This window comes from Ranitomeya imitator, unplaced genomic scaffold, assembly GCF_032444005.1.
Source record: "Ranitomeya imitator isolate aRanImi1 unplaced genomic scaffold, aRanImi1.pri SCAFFOLD_1034, whole genome shotgun sequence".
NCBI classification, from domain to species: Eukaryota; Metazoa; Chordata; class Amphibia; order Anura; family Dendrobatidae; genus Ranitomeya; species Ranitomeya imitator.
In genome coordinates, this window is record NW_027193516.1 from 94,186 (window position 1) to 105,911 (window position 11,726).

An 11,726-nucleotide genomic window follows, 5' to 3' on the forward strand; every position below is an offset into this window, starting at 1 on the left:
AACGCGTTGGGCCCAACTTGAACACACCCCCACACACCCCCACACACCCCCCACACGCCCCCACACACACCAGAACTGCCATTTGAGAAGGCATCCAGAGTTTAGAAAAAAAATGTCTTCCCCTGGGCAATCATCTTTTGGGCTCTCTCCACAGTGAGTCCTGGTTGTGGGCCATGGGGCGTCTGGAGTGGCAAACCATTTCAGGCTATCGCTTCTCGGCCTTTTGGCTAAGATCAAGTGTAGTATCTGTTCTTATCAGTTTAATATCTGATACGTCCCCTATTTGGGGACCATATATTAAATGGATTTTTAGAACAGGGAGCTGGAAATGGAGCTTGCTCTGTCCACTCCACGCATTGACCCGTTATTGCAGTATCTCCGGGAACAGTGCACCCCTTCTCTGATCCGGTTTCCAAAAACAGATTGAATTGAAATCAGCCCAGCAAGTTGTCATTTAACACTTTCTGAGAATTCTTTTCAGGGTCAAAGAAGCACGTTTCAGGTGGCAAATGTAGCAATTTGCTCAATTTCACTGGACCGTTTGCAACATTTCCTGTGCCTTGCTTTCACCTGTGCATGTTCAGCATTGGATTGCATCCAATATGCAATCAATCAATCAATCAATCAAGCAATCTTTGCTGGTTGCAACAGGTGTGTTAAGATGTAGGCCCGAATGAGGCCTTTGTAACAGTGTTGCTAATATATTGTGCCATCTACAAAATTAGGCCCCTGCCTGCTGTCTGTCAGCATGAAGTGTTTAAATTGAAGTATCCTACGAGTAGTTCGGCCATACATACTACATTTGTGACCGCATGCACAAATTCCTTTGTAAAACATTGGCTCCCTCTTGTGGACCACTGACTTTTAATTATGTGGTGTATGATATGTATTTCAATAAAGAAGGAAAAATGGTGTCTGTGATGATCTTGAATGTGCTAGTCTTGTCTATTTTGTCTTGTACTGTGTGAGTAGTATTCTAATGCTTTTGACCAACTGGGTGCGCTGCTGCTGCTGCCTGCCTGCCTGCCTGCAGTAGATAGAATCTATGCACGGAACCTTCACCTGCTGCTGCTGTCACAATGGGGCCTTCAGCCATTGACTCCGGAACTCTCACGTGTCACAATGGGCTCTGGACTTATCTAAGGCAGAGAAAAATGGCGCCGTCTTCAGTCTGCTGCTGGAACAGCAGCAGACCACATGGCAGGGGGATTGTCTTTTTTTTTTTTAAAGGGGCAATTTGCAGACTTGCACTAATAGTTGCACTCTGGAGCGCCAAAGGGATGGAGGGTGTGTTCAGATGGGCGGAGTTATGCAGATCAGGCGGAGTTATGCAGATTAGGCGGAGTTAGGCAGATTTTTTAAAAACGCGTTGGGCCCAACTTGAACACACCCCCACACACCCCCACACACCCCCCACACGCCCCCACACACACCAGAACTGCCATTTGAGAAGGCATCCAGAGTTTAGAAAAAAAATGTCTTCCCCTGGGCAATCATCTTTTGGGCTCTCTCCACAGTGAGTCCTGGTTGTGGGCCATGGGGCGTCTGGAGTGGCAAACCATTTCAGGCTATCGCTTCTCGGCCTTTTGGCTAAGATCAAGTGTAGTATCTGTTCTTATCAGTTTAATATCTGATACGTCCCCTATTTGGGGACCATATATTAAATGGATTTTTAGAACAGGGAGCTGGAAATGGAGCTTGCTCTGTCCACTCCACGCATTGACCCGTTATTGCAGTATCTCCGGGAACAGTGCACCCCTTCTCTGATCCGGTTTCCAAAAACAGATTGAATTGAAATCAGCCCAGCAAGTTGTCATTTAACACTTTCTGAGAATTCTTTTCAGGGTCAAAGAAGCACGTTTCAGGTGGCAAATGTAGCAATTTGCTCAATTTCACTGGACCGTTTGCAACATTTCCTGTGCCTTGCTTTCACCTGTGCATGTTCAGCATTGGATTGCATCCAATATGCAATCAATCAATCAATCAATCAAGCAATCTTTGCTGGTTGCAACAGGTGTGTTAAGATGTAGGCCCGAATGAGGCCTTTGTAACAGTGTTGCTAATATATTGTGCCATCTACAAAATTAGGCCCCTGCCTGCTGTCTGTCAGCATGAAGTGTTTAAATTGAAGTATCCTACGAGTAGTTCGGCCATACATACTACATTTGTGACCGCATGCACAAATTCCTTTGTAAAACATTGGCTCCCTCTTGTGGACCACTGACTTTTAATTATGTGGTGTATGATATGTATTTCAATAAAGAAGGAAAAATGGTGTCTGTGATGATCTTGAATGTGCTAGTCTTGTCTATTTTGTCTTGTACTGTGTGAGTAGTATTCTAATGCTTTTGACCAACTGGGTGCGCTGCTGCTGCTGCCTGCCTGCCTGCCTGCAGTAGATAGAATCTATGCACGGAACCTTCACCTGCTGCTGCTGTCACAATGGGGCCTTCAGCCATTGACTCCGGAACTCTCACGTGTCACAATGGGCTCTGGACTTATCTAAGGCAGAGAAAAATGGCGCCGTCTTCAGTCTGCTGCTGGAACAGCAGCAGACCACATGGCAGGGGGATTGTCTTTTTTTTTTTTAAAGGGGCAATTTGCAGACTTGCACTAATAGTTGCACTCTGGAGCGCCAAAGGGATGGAGGGTGTGTTCAGATGGGCGGAGTTATGCAGATCAGGCGGAGTTATGCAGATTAGGCGGAGTTAGGCAGATTTTTTAAAAACGCGTTGGGCCCAACTTGAACACACCCCCACACACCCCCACACACCCCCCACACGCCCCCACACACACCAGAACTGCCATTTGAGAAGGCATCCAGAGTTTAGAAAAAAAATGTCTTCCCCTGGGCAATCATCTTTTGGGCTCTCTCCACAGTGAGTCCTGGTTGTGGGCCATGGGGCGTCTGGAGTGGCAAACCATTTCAGGCTATCGCTTCTCGGCCTTTTGGCTAAGATCAAGTGTAGTATCTGTTCTTATCAGTTTAATATCTGATACGTCCCCTATTTGGGGACCATATATTAAATGGATTTTTAGAACAGGGAGCTGGAAATGGAGCTTGCTCTGTCCACTCCACGCATTGACCCGTTATTGCAGTATCTCCGGGAACAGTGCACCCCTTCTCTGATCCGGTTTCCAAAAACAGATTGAATTGAAATCAGCCCAGCAAGTTGTCATTTAACACTTTCTGAGAATTCTTTTCAGGGTCAAAGAAGCACGTTTCAGGTGGCAAATGTAGCAATTTGCTCAATTTCACTGGACCGTTTGCAACATTTCCTGTGCCTTGCTTTCACCTGTGCATGTTCAGCATTGGATTGCATCCAATATGCAATCAATCAATCAATCAATCAAGCAATCTTTGCTGGTTGCAACAGGTGTGTTAAGATGTAGGCCCGAATGAGGCCTTTGTAACAGTGTTGCTAATATATTGTGCCATCTACAAAATTAGGCCCCTGCCTGCTGTCTGTCAGCATGAAGTGTTTAAATTGAAGTATCCTACGAGTAGTTCGGCCATACATACTACATTTGTGACCGCATGCACAAATTCCTTTGTAAAACATTGGCTCCCTCTTGTGGACCACTGACTTTTAATTATGTGGTGTATGATATGTATTTCAATAAAGAAGGAAAAATGGTGTCTGTGATGATCTTGAATGTGCTAGTCTTGTCTATTTTGTCTTGTACTGTGTGAGTAGTATTCTAATGCTTTTGACCAACTGGGTGCGCTGCTGCTGCTGCCTGCCTGCCTGCCTGCAGTAGATAGAATCTATGCACGGAACCTTCACCTGCTGCTGCTGTCACAATGGGGCCTTCAGCCATTGACTCCGGAACTCTCACGTGTCACAATGGGCTCTGGACTTATCTAAGGCAGAGAAAAATGGCGCCGTCTTCAGTCTGCTGCTGGAACAGCAGCAGACCACATGGCAGGGGGATTGTCTTTTTTTTTTTTAAAGGGGCAATTTGCAGACTTGCACTAATAGTTGCACTCTGGAGCGCCAAAGGGATGGAGGGTGTGTTCAGATGGGCGGAGTTATGCAGATCAGGCGGAGTTATGCAGATTAGGCGGAGTTAGGCAGATTTTTTAAAAACGCGTTGGGCCCAACTTGAACACACCCCCACACACCCCCACACACCCCCCACACGCCCCCACACACACCAGAACTGCCATTTGAGAAGGCATCCAGAGTTTAGAAAAAAAATGTCTTCCCCTGGGCAATCATCTTTTGGGCTCTCTCCACAGTGAGTCCTGGTTGTGGGCCATGGGGCGTCTGGAGTGGCAAACCATTTCAGGCTATCGCTTCTCGGCCTTTTGGCTAAGATCAAGTGTAGTATCTGTTCTTATCAGTTTAATATCTGATACGTCCCCTATTTGGGGACCATATATTAAATGGATTTTTAGAACAGGGAGCTGGAAATGGAGCTTGCTCTGTCCACTCCACGCATTGACCCGTTATTGCAGTATCTCCGGGAACAGTGCACCCCTTCTCTGATCCGGTTTCCAAAAACAGATTGAATTGAAATCAGCCCAGCAAGTTGTCATTTAACACTTTCTGAGAATTCTTTTCAGGGTCAAAGAAGCACGTTTCAGGTGGCAAATGTAGCAATTTGCTCAATTTCACTGGACCGTTTGCAACATTTCCTGTGCCTTGCTTTCACCTGTGCATGTTCAGCATTGGATTGCATCCAATATGCAATCAATCAATCAATCAATCAAGCAATCTTTGCTGGTTGCAACAGGTGTGTTAAGATGTAGGCCCGAATGAGGCCTTTGTAACAGTGTTGCTAATATATTGTGCCATCTACAAAATTAGGCCCCTGCCTGCTGTCTGTCAGCATGAAGTGTTTAAATTGAAGTATCCTACGAGTAGTTCGGCCATACATACTACATTTGTGACCGCATGCACAAATTCCTTTGTAAAACATTGGCTCCCTCTTGTGGACCACTGACTTTTAATTATGTGGTGTATGATATGTATTTCAATAAAGAAGGAAAAATGGTGTCTGTGATGATCTTGAATGTGCTAGTCTTGTCTATTTTGTCTTGTACTGTGTGAGTAGTATTCTAATGCTTTTGACCAACTGGGTGCGCTGCTGCTGCTGCCTGCCTGCCTGCCTGCAGTAGATAGAATCTATGCACGGAACCTTCACCTGCTGCTGCTGTCACAATGGGGCCTTCAGCCATTGACTCCGGAACTCTCACGTGTCACAATGGGCTCTGGACTTATCTAAGGCAGAGAAAAATGGCGCCGTCTTCAGTCTGCTGCTGGAACAGCAGCAGACCACATGGCAGGGGGATTGTCTTTTTTTTTTTTAAAGGGGCAATTTGCAGACTTGCACTAATAGTTGCACTCTGGAGCGCCAAAGGGATGGAGGGTGTGTTCAGATGGGCGGAGTTATGCAGATCAGGCGGAGTTATGCAGATTAGGCGGAGTTAGGCAGATTTTTTAAAAACGCGTTGGGCCCAACTTGAACACACCCCCACACACCCCCACACACCCCCCACACGCCCCCACACACACCAGAACTGCCATTTGAGAAGGCATCCAGAGTTTAGAAAAAAAATGTCTTCCCCTGGGCAATCATCTTTTGGGCTCTCTCCACAGTGAGTCCTGGTTGTGGGCCATGGGGCGTCTGGAGTGGCAAACCATTTCAGGCTATCGCTTCTCGGCCTTTTGGCTAAGATCAAGTGTAGTATCTGTTCTTATCAGTTTAATATCTGATACGTCCCCTATTTGGGGACCATATATTAAATGGATTTTTAGAACAGGGAGCTGGAAATGGAGCTTGCTCTGTCCACTCCACGCATTGACCCGTTATTGCAGTATCTCCGGGAACAGTGCACCCCTTCTCTGATCCGGTTTCCAAAAACAGATTGAATTGAAATCAGCCCAGCAAGTTGTCATTTAACACTTTCTGAGAATTCTTTTCAGGGTCAAAGAAGCACGTTTCAGGTGGCAAATGTAGCAATTTGCTCAATTTCACTGGACCGTTTGCAACATTTCCTGTGCCTTGCTTTCACCTGTGCATGTTCAGCATTGGATTGCATCCAATATGCAATCAATCAATCAATCAATCAAGCAATCTTTGCTGGTTGCAACAGGTGTGTTAAGATGTAGGCCCGAATGAGGCCTTTGTAACAGTGTTGCTAATATATTGTGCCATCTACAAAATTAGGCCCCTGCCTGCTGTCTGTCAGCATGAAGTGTTTAAATTGAAGTATCCTACGAGTAGTTCGGCCATACATACTACATTTGTGACCGCATGCACAAATTCCTTTGTAAAACATTGGCTCCCTCTTGTGGACCACTGACTTTTAATTATGTGGTGTATGATATGTATTTCAATAAAGAAGGAAAAATGGTGTCTGTGATGATCTTGAATGTGCTAGTCTTGTCTATTTTGTCTTGTACTGTGTGAGTAGTATTCTAATGCTTTTGACCAACTGGGTGCGCTGCTGCTGCTGCCTGCCTGCCTGCCTGCAGTAGATAGAATCTATGCACGGAACCTTCACCTGCTGCTGCTGTCACAATGGGGCCTTCAGCCATTGACTCCGGAACTCTCACGTGTCACAATGGGCTCTGGACTTATCTAAGGCAGAGAAAAATGGCGCCGTCTTCAGTCTGCTGCTGGAACAGCAGCAGACCACATGGCAGGGGGATTGTCTTTTTTTTTTTTAAAGGGGCAATTTGCAGACTTGCACTAATAGTTGCACTCTGGAGCGCCAAAGGGATGGAGGGTGTGTTCAGATGGGCGGAGTTATGCAGATCAGGCGGAGTTATGCAGATTAGGCGGAGTTAGGCAGATTTTTTAAAAACGCGTTGGGCCCAACTTGAACACACCCCCACACACCCCCACACACCCCCCACACGCCCCCACACACACCAGAACTGCCATTTGAGAAGGCATCCAGAGTTTAGAAAAAAAATGTCTTCCCCTGGGCAATCATCTTTTGGGCTCTCTCCACAGTGAGTCCTGGTTGTGGGCCATGGGGCGTCTGGAGTGGCAAACCATTTCAGGCTATCGCTTCTCGGCCTTTTGGCTAAGATCAAGTGTAGTATCTGTTCTTATCAGTTTAATATCTGATACGTCCCCTATTTGGGGACCATATATTAAATGGATTTTTAGAACAGGGAGCTGGAAATGGAGCTTGCTCTGTCCACTCCACGCATTGACCCGTTATTGCAGTATCTCCGGGAACAGTGCACCCCTTCTCTGATCCGGTTTCCAAAAACAGATTGAATTGAAATCAGCCCAGCAAGTTGTCATTTAACACTTTCTGAGAATTCTTTTCAGGGTCAAAGAAGCACGTTTCAGGTGGCAAATGTAGCAATTTGCTCAATTTCACTGGACCGTTTGCAACATTTCCTGTGCCTTGCTTTCACCTGTGCATGTTCAGCATTGGATTGCATCCAATATGCAATCAATCAATCAATCAATCAAGCAATCTTTGCTGGTTGCAACAGGTGTGTTAAGATGTAGGCCCGAATGAGGCCTTTGTAACAGTGTTGCTAATATATTGTGCCATCTACAAAATTAGGCCCCTGCCTGCTGTCTGTCAGCATGAAGTGTTTAAATTGAAGTATCCTACGAGTAGTTCGGCCCATACATACTACATTTGTGACCGCATGCACAAATTCCTTTGTAAAACATTGGCTCCCTCTTGTGGACCACTGACTTTTAATTATGTGGTGTATGATATGTATTTCAATAAAGAAGGAAAAATGGTGTCTGTGATGATCTTGAATGTGCTAGTCTTGTCTATTTTGTCTTGTACTGTGTGAGTAGTATTCTAATGCTTTTGACCAACTGGGTGCGCTGCTGCTGCTGCCTGCCTGCCTGCCTGCAGTAGATAGAATCTATGCACGGAACCTTCACCTGCTGCTGCTGTCACAATGGGGCCTTCAGCCATTGACTCCGGAACTCTCACGTGTCACAATGGGCTCTGGACTTATCTAAGGCAGAGAAAAATGGCGCCGTCTTCAGTCTGCTGCTGGAACAGCAGCAGACCACATGGCAGGGGGATTGTCTTTTTTTTTTTTAAAGGGGCAATTTGCAGACTTGCACTAATAGTTGCACTCTGGAGCGCCAAAGGGATGGAGGGTGTGTTCAGATGGGCGGAGTTATGCAGATCAGGCGGAGTTATGCAGATTAGGCGGAGTTAGGCAGATTTTTTAAAAACGCGTTGGGCCCAACTTGAACACACCCCCACACACCCCCACACACCCCCCACACGCCCCCACACACACCAGAACTGCCATTTGAGAAGGCATCCAGAGTTTAGAAAAAAAATGTCTTCCCCTGGGCAATCATCTTTTGGGCTCTCTCCACAGTGAGTCCTGGTTGTGGGCCATGGGGCGTCTGGAGTGGCAAACCATTTCAGGCTATCGCTTCTCGGCCTTTTGGCTAAGATCAAGTGTAGTATCTGTTCTTATCAGTTTAATATCTGATACGTCCCCTATTTGGGGACCATATATTAAATGGATTTTTAGAACAGGAGCTGGAAATGGAGCTTGCTCTGTCCACTCCACGCATTGACCCGTTATTGCAGTATCTCCGGGAACAGTGCACCCCTTCTCTGATCCGGTTTCCAAAAACAGATTGAATTGAAATCAGCCCAGCAAGTTGTCATTTAACACTTTCTGAGAATTCTTTTCAGGGTCAAAGAAGCACGTTTCAGGTGGCAAATGTAGCAATTTGCTCAATTTCACTGGACCGTTTGCAACATTTCCTGTGCCTTGCTTTCACCTGTGCATGTTCAGCATTGGATTGCATCCAATATGCAATCAATCAATCAATCAATCAAGCAATCTTTGCTGGTTGCAACAGGTGTGTTAAGATGTAGGCCCGAATGAGGCCTTTGTAACAGTGTTGCTAATATATTGTGCCATCTACAAAATTAGGCCCCTGCCTGCTGTCTGTCAGCATGAAGTGTTTAAATTGAAGTATCCTACGAGTAGTTCGGCCATACATACTACATTTGTGACCGCATGCACAAATTCCTTTGTAAAACATTGGCTCCCTCTTGTGGACCACTGACTTTTAATTATGTGGTGTATGATATGTATTTCAATAAAGAAGGAAAAATGGTGTCTGTGATGATCTTGAATGTGCTAGTCTTGTCTATTTTGTCTTGTACTGTGTGAGTAGTATTCTAATGCTTTTGACCAACTGGGTGCGCTGCTGCTTGCTGCCTGCCTGCCTGCCTGCAGTAGATAGAATCTATGCACGGAACCTTCACCTGCTGCTGCTGTCACAATGGGGCCTTCAGCCATTGACTCCGGAACTCTCACGTGTCACAATGGGCTCTGGACTTATCTAAGGCAGAGAAAAATGGCGCCGTCTTCAGTCTGCTGCTGGAACAGCAGCAGACCACATGGCAGGGGGATTGTCTTTTTTTTTTTTAAAGGGGCAATTTGCAGACTTGCACTAATAGTTGCACTCTGGAGCGCCAAAGGGATGGAGGGTGTGTTCAGATGGGCGGAGTTATGCAGATCAGGCGGAGTTATGCAGATTAGGCGGAGTTAGGCAGATTTTTTAAAAACGCGTTGGGCCCAACTTGAACACACCCCCACACACCCCCACACACCCCCCACACGCCCCCACACACACCAGAACTGCCATTTGAGAAGGCATCCAGAGTTTAGAAAAAAAATGTCTTCCCCTGGGCAATCATCTTTTGGGCTCTCTCCACAGTGAGTCCTGGTTGTGGGCCATGGGGCGTCTGGAGTGGCAAACCATTTCAGGCTATCGCTTCTCGGCCTTTTGGCTAAGATCAAGTGTAGTATCTGTTCTTATCAGTTTAATATCTGATACGTCCCCTATTTGGGGGACCATATATTAAATGGATTTTTAGAACAGGGAGCTGGAAATGGAGCTTGCTCTGTCCACTCCACGCATTGACCCGTTATTGCAGTATCTCCGGGAACAGTGCACCCCTTCTCTGATCCGGTTTCCAAAAACAGATTGAATTGAAATCAGCCCAGCAAGTTGTCATTTAACACTTTCTGAGAATTCTTTTCAGGGTCAAAGAAGCACGTTTCAGGTGGCAAATGTAGCAATTTGCTCAATTTCACTGGACCGTTTGCAACATTTCCTGTGCCTTGCTTTCACCTGTGCATGTTCAGCATTGGATTGCATCCAATATGCAATCAATCAATCAATCAATCAAGCAATCTTTGCTGGTTGCAACAGGTGTGTTAAGATGTAGGCCCGAATGAGGCCTTTGTAACAGTGTTGCTAATATATTGTGCCATCTACAAAATTAGGCCCCTGCCTGCTGTCTGTCAGCATGAAGTGTTTAAATTGAAGTATCCTACGAGTAGTTCGGCCATACATACTACATTTGTGACCGCATGCACAAATTCCTTTGTAAAACATTGGCTCCCTCTTGTGGACCACTGACTTTTAATTATGTGGTGTATGATATGTATTTCAATAAAGAAGGAAAAATGGTGTCTGTGATGATCTTGAATGTGCTAGTCTTGTCTATTTTGTCTTGTACTGTGTGAGTAGTATTCTAATGCTTTTGACCAACTGGGTGCGCTGCTGCTGCTGCCTGCCTGCCTGCCTGCAGTAGATAGAATCTATGCACGGAACCTTCACCTGCTGCTGCTGTCACAATGGGGCCTTCAGCCATTGACTCCGGAACTCTCACGTGTCACAATGGGCTCTGGACTTATCTAAGGCAGAGAAAAATGGCGCCGTCTTCAGTCTGCTGCTGGAACAGCAGCAGACCACATGGCAGGGGGATTGTCTTTTTTTTTTTTAAAGGGGCAATTTGCAGACTTGCACTAATAGTTGCACTCTGGAGCGCCAAAGGGATGGAGGGTGTGTTCAGATGGGCGGAGTTATGCAGATCAGGCGGAGTTATGCAGATTAGGCGGAGTTAGGCAGATTTTTTAAAAACGCGTTGGGCCCAACTTGAACACACCCCCACACACCCCCACACACCCCCCACACGCCCCCACACACACCAGAACTGCCATTTGAGAAGGCATCCAGAGTTTAGAAAAAAAATGTCTTCCCCTGGGCAATCATCTTTTGGGCTCTCTCCACAGTGAGTCCTGGTTGTGGGCCATGGGGCGTCTGGAGTGGCAAACCATTTCAGGCTATCGCTTCTCGGCCTTTTGGCTAAGATCAAGTGTAGTATCTGTTCTTATCAGTTTAATATCTGATACGTCCCCTATTTGGGGACCATATATTAAATGGATTTTTAGAACAGGGAGCTGGAAATGGAGCTTGCTCTGTCCACTCCACGCATTGACCCGTTATTGCAGTATCTCCGGGAACAGTGCACCCCTTCTCTGATCCGGTTTCCAAAAACAGATTGAATTGAAATCAGCCCAGCAAGTTGTCATTTAACACTTTCTGAGAATTCTTTTCAGGGTCAAAGAAGCACGTTTCAGGTGGCAAATGTAGCAATTTGCTCAATTTCACTGGACCGTTTGCAACATTTCCTGTGCCTTGCTTTCACCTGTGCATGTTCAGCATTGGATTGCATCCAATATGCAATCAATCAATCAATCAATCAAGCAATCTTTGCTGGTTGCAACAGGTGTGTTAAGATGTAGGCCCGAATGAGGCCTTTGTAACAGTGTTGCTAATATATTGTGCCATCTACAAAATTAGGCCCCTGCCTGCTGTCTGTCAGCATGAAGTGTTTAAATTGAAGTATCCTACGAGTAGTTCGGCCATACATACTACATTTGTGACCGCATGCACAA

The 11,726-nt window shown here is 46.0% G+C and overlaps 9 non-coding genes across 9 annotated transcripts; all 9 read left to right on the forward strand.

Annotated features, from left to right (window-relative positions):
• Positions 1-207: 207 nt before the first annotated feature.
• Positions 208-398, forward strand: LOC138653612 (U2 spliceosomal RNA). Its single transcript, XR_011315945.1, has one exon. It is a non-coding gene; the product is annotated as a U2 spliceosomal RNA (small nuclear RNA).
• A 1,172-nt stretch (positions 399-1,570) lies between these two features.
• On the forward strand, positions 1,571-1,761 carry LOC138653613 (U2 spliceosomal RNA). The gene has a single exon (XR_011315946.1). It is a non-coding gene; the product is annotated as a U2 spliceosomal RNA (small nuclear RNA).
• Positions 1,762-2,933: 1,172 nt separating this feature from the next.
• On the forward strand, positions 2,934-3,124 carry LOC138653614 (U2 spliceosomal RNA). The gene has a single exon (XR_011315947.1). It is a non-coding gene; the product is annotated as a U2 spliceosomal RNA (small nuclear RNA).
• A 1,172-nt stretch (positions 3,125-4,296) lies between these two features.
• LOC138653615 (U2 spliceosomal RNA) lies at positions 4,297-4,487 on the forward strand. Its single transcript, XR_011315948.1, has one exon. It is a non-coding gene; the product is annotated as a U2 spliceosomal RNA (small nuclear RNA).
• A 1,172-nt stretch (positions 4,488-5,659) lies between these two features.
• On the forward strand, positions 5,660-5,850 carry LOC138653616 (U2 spliceosomal RNA). The gene has a single exon (XR_011315949.1). It is a non-coding gene; the product is annotated as a U2 spliceosomal RNA (small nuclear RNA).
• Positions 5,851-7,022: 1,172 nt separating this feature from the next.
• On the forward strand, positions 7,023-7,213 carry LOC138653555 (U2 spliceosomal RNA). The gene has a single exon (XR_011315893.1). It is a non-coding gene; the product is annotated as a U2 spliceosomal RNA (small nuclear RNA).
• Positions 7,214-8,386: 1,173 nt separating this feature from the next.
• Positions 8,387-8,576, forward strand: LOC138653558 (U2 spliceosomal RNA). The gene has a single exon (XR_011315896.1). It is a non-coding gene; the product is annotated as a U2 spliceosomal RNA (small nuclear RNA).
• A 1,173-nt stretch (positions 8,577-9,749) lies between these two features.
• On the forward strand, positions 9,750-9,941 carry LOC138653557 (U2 spliceosomal RNA). Its single transcript, XR_011315895.1, has one exon. It is a non-coding gene; the product is annotated as a U2 spliceosomal RNA (small nuclear RNA).
• A 1,172-nt stretch (positions 9,942-11,113) lies between these two features.
• On the forward strand, positions 11,114-11,304 carry LOC138653556 (U2 spliceosomal RNA). Its single transcript, XR_011315894.1, has one exon. It is a non-coding gene; the product is annotated as a U2 spliceosomal RNA (small nuclear RNA).
• The last annotated feature ends 422 nt before the right edge of the window (positions 11,305-11,726 follow it).